The following is a 4016-nucleotide window of genomic DNA, read 5'->3' as shown; positions in this document are numbered from 1 at the left end:
AAGCATTTAGAATGAAGCAATCTCAGCTGGGGATGGTGGCGTGCATCTGTAATCTCAACACTTTGGGACGCCAAAGCTGGAGCATCATTTGAGTCCAGAAATTTGAGACCTGCCTGGGCAACATAGCAAGACCCTATTTCTTAAAAAACAATAATAATATAAAAATTAGCCAGATGTGGTGGTGTGTACCTGTGGTCCCAGCTACCCAAGAGGCTGAGATGGGAGATCGCTTTGGCCTGGGAGGTCAATGCTTCAGTGAGCCATGATCACATCACTGTTTTTTGTTGTTGTTGTTTTTTTTTCTTTTTTTTTTCTGCTAACACCTGGCACTTTATTAGTGGGGAAACTTGCCTTGGTCTGGCAGAGAGACTGGGATGGACAGGACCCATTCTCTAGGGGGTATTCTGTGGAAGGTTCATTCTCTAGGGGGTATTTTCCGGAAGATCAGGTGTTCCTCCTTGTAGGTTTAGAGGAAACACCCTCACAGATGAAAATCCCCCAGAAAGCAGCGTTACAACTGCCAGGCAGCTGAGGTAGGAGGGGTGCCCGAGGCACAGCTGGGCCCTTGGGACAGCAGGGCTTCGATGTCAGGCTCGATGTCAATGGTCTGGAAGCGGCGTCTGTACCTGCGCACAGGAACACTGTCAGGGCCCACCAGGAGCTTATCAAAGTTCCATGCAACATCATTTTGGCATACCAGAGACCAAATGATGAGCTTGGGGTCTGTCATGAGCTCAGTGGCATCGTCGCTGGGTGCTGGCAGGGCCTCCCGAAGGAAGGCGAAGAGAGGGTACGACCCCGCACCATTCACCTCGCACTTCTCGAAGAGCATGAAGTTGGGCTCGAACCCACCACCAGGTCGGACGTACTTGAGGAAATTCAAAATCTCTTCGTTCTTCGCGTTCTCCTGATGTCCAAACTGGTTGGACGGGAAGCCGAGCACCACAAGGCCCGGGCCCGAGGCACCGCTGCAGCTCGTTCATCTGGGTGTAGTCCCGGACCGTGCTGCCTCAGAGGGACGCCACATTCTCGATAAGCAGCACCTTGTCCCGCAGGGAATCCAGGCTCACAGGCTCCCTGCCGGCCAGCGGGCGCGCCGAGAAGGCGTACAGCGACTGGGCTGCGGCCGCCGCCGCCTGGGAAACAGAGCAAGACAAGACCCTGTTTTCTTTTCTTTTCTTTTTCCTTTTTTTTTTTTTTTGAGATGGAGTTTTGCTTTTGTTACCCAGGCTGGAGTGCAATGGCGCGATCTCACCTCACCGCAACCTCCGCCTCCTGGGTTCAAGCAATTCTCCTGCCTCAGCCTCCTGAGTAGCTGGGATTACAGGCACGCGCCACCATGCCCAGCTAATTTTTTTGTATTTTTAGTAGAGATGGGGTTTCACCACGTTGACCGGGATGGTCTCCATCTCTTGACCTCGTGATCCACCCGCCTCGGCCTCCCAAAGTGCTGGGATTACAGGCTTAAGCCACCGCAACTGGCCCGAAAAGCAGCACCTTGTCCAGCAGGAACCCAAGCTCACAGGCTCCCCGCTGGCCAGCGGGCCGCGCCAAGAAGGCTACACCGACTGGGCGGCCACTGCCGCTGCCTGGGAAACAGAGCAAGACCCTGTTTTCAACCAACCAATCAATCTCTAAGCAGGATCTTCTCTAAGAAACACAAGAACTTTAGATCCATTCTGATCACCCAGATTATCCCTTAATAGATAGTACAGACACCTCTAAAAGTCCCATACCTTTCCTGAGGCACTGGGACAGAAGTAGTGAGGCAGTTGCTGAGGTCCTGGGTTCAACTCCTGATACTACTTAGCATAAGTGACTTGGCATCTCCAGCCCAATTTCCTGATTTAGATAAAATGAGAGGATAATATAAACAACAATAATAATACCATGCATCTGTTCACGCAGGGAAGACTTACTGGGGGCCTGCTATGTGCCATGTGCTCTTTCAGGCCGGGGGAACAGCAGGGAGTGAGACAAAAAGAGTCTCTGCCTTCATAGAACTCACATTCTATTAGGGAAGACCATAAGCCAAGAATAAAAATAAGGCAAAGGGGCAGGACACGAAGATTGGCAGAATGGAGATAAAACTTGAGATGTCTTAAAAGATTTCATTGAGAAAGGGAGGATGCAAACCCTGCACGCATCTGGGAGAAGAGAATTCCAGGCAGAGAGAACAGCAACTACTAAAACCCAGAGATGGTCAGCCTGGTGCAGTGGCTCGTGCCTGTAATCCCAGCCCTTCGGAAGGCCAAGGCAGGAAAATCACTTGAGGCCAGGAGTTCAAGACCAGCCTGGCCAGCAAAGTGAAGCCCCATCTCTATTTTTTTTGAGACGGGGTATCATTCTGTCACCCAGGCTGGAGTACAGTGGTGCAATCACAGCTCACTGCAGCCTTGACCTCCTGGGCTCAGGTGATCCTTCTACCTCAGCCTCCTGAGTAGCTGTGACTACAGGCCCAAATCACCATGCTAATTCTTGTGATTTTTTGTAGAGACTGTTTCACCATGTTGCCCAGGCTGCTCTCGAACTCCTGGGCTCAAGCAATCCACCCACTTTGGACTCCTAAAGTGCTAGGATTTCAGGCATGAGCCACCGCACCCGGCTCCCATTTCTAATTAAATTTAAAAAAAGAAAAGAAAAAGAAAACCTAGAGGTGAAAGTGAATTGTTATTTATCTTTGTCTAGCAAATACTTACTGAGTCCTGCTATATGCCAGGCCCTCTCACAGGCACTATGTATTCAAAAATAAATGCAAAGGGGACCTTTATTTGTCAACAGACAGTTAAATACATTCCAGCAACTGCTGTACTTGTGATGAGCTCAAGGTAAGTGAGGTAAGTGAGGTAAGTGGAGGACCATAACAGGTGTTACACTGGTGGAAAAGGTGCTGTTACAGAATGGCTTGTTATTATTTTGTTGCAGTTTGAGTAACTATAGTGAGCCTTACTAAGATTTCTGAGGTGGCTGTTGCATGAAGGCACTTCCTGAGTGCCACAGAGAAAATAAAATAATTTTCTCTCATTTTGCAAAAGAATGGTCCTCCCCAGAGTTCAAGGGCTGTACCCAACTCATAGCCCCACACCCTTGGCCCAGAGTTCTGGAAATCTCTGGAAGAAATGTGGAAGAACTGTGAGCATTATTTCCAAGGGGAAGACATTCCACCAAGGGCCACCCTGGCTGTCGCTCACTCTCTCTGCCACCCCTCCATGCCCGCAGGTTGCCACAAATCCTGCTTGACCTGCTCATCATCTGGGACCTGCACCACCTGTCAGAAAGGCCTGATGAAGAACCCCCGTGGGAGCTGCATGGCCAATGAGAAATGCACCCCCTACGAGTACTGGGATGAGGATGCTACTAGGTGCAAGCCCTGCCATGCTAAGTGCTTCCGCTGCACAGGGCCGTCAGAGGACCAGTGCTGCACGTGCCCCAGGGACAGCCTTCTTCTCAGTGAGTTACCTCTCCAAGGAGGGCTTTGTGTTTCCCTCCCTCTGGGAATCTTCCTCGAACACTGCCTTGTCCAGTAGATATTGGCTGCTTTCTTTTTAATTTTTTGCCTTGTGTTTGGCAAATAATGCGAGAGTGAGAACCATACAAAGAACAGCGCAGGGATGGGCTTCACCCAGTTTGCCCATTGCTCATCTTCTACCCCATTTGCTTTATCGTTTGTTTGTGGCTCTCTCTCCCCTTCTCGCTCATTCTCTCTGTCACACTCTCTCACTCTCTCAGTGTATACATGAACATCATTCCCAATATTATTTTTTCAAAGCCATTTGTGGGCAGGTTACATATATTGTGGCCCCTTTCCCGTAAATATTTTAGTACCTATTTCCTCAGATTAGTGTTATTTTCTTACATAACCACAGGATAGTTATCAACTCTAGTAAATTTTTCATTCATACAATACTTTAATATACTATCCATATTAAAATTTTGTCAGTTCCCCTTTAGGGTTCAGTCTAGAGTCACTTGTTTCATTTCACTTCCATGTCCCCCCACTTGTTGTTGTTGTTCAT

At 49.0% G+C, this 4016-nt stretch overlaps 1 pseudogene; it reads right to left on the bottom strand.

The window, feature by feature from the left end:
* Positions 1-511: 511 nt before the first annotated feature.
* On the bottom strand, positions 512-3075 carry LOC144580191 (glutathione peroxidase 1 pseudogene; annotated as a pseudogene).
* Positions 3076-4016: the final 941 nt, after the last annotated feature.

This window comes from Callithrix jacchus, chromosome 18, assembly GCF_049354715.1.
Source record: "Callithrix jacchus isolate 240 chromosome 18, calJac240_pri, whole genome shotgun sequence".
Classification (NCBI taxonomy): Eukaryota; Metazoa; Chordata; class Mammalia; order Primates; family Cebidae; genus Callithrix; species Callithrix jacchus.
The sequence above is the reverse complement of the archived record's forward strand: the minus strand, read 5'-3'. Positions and strand labels throughout refer to the sequence as shown.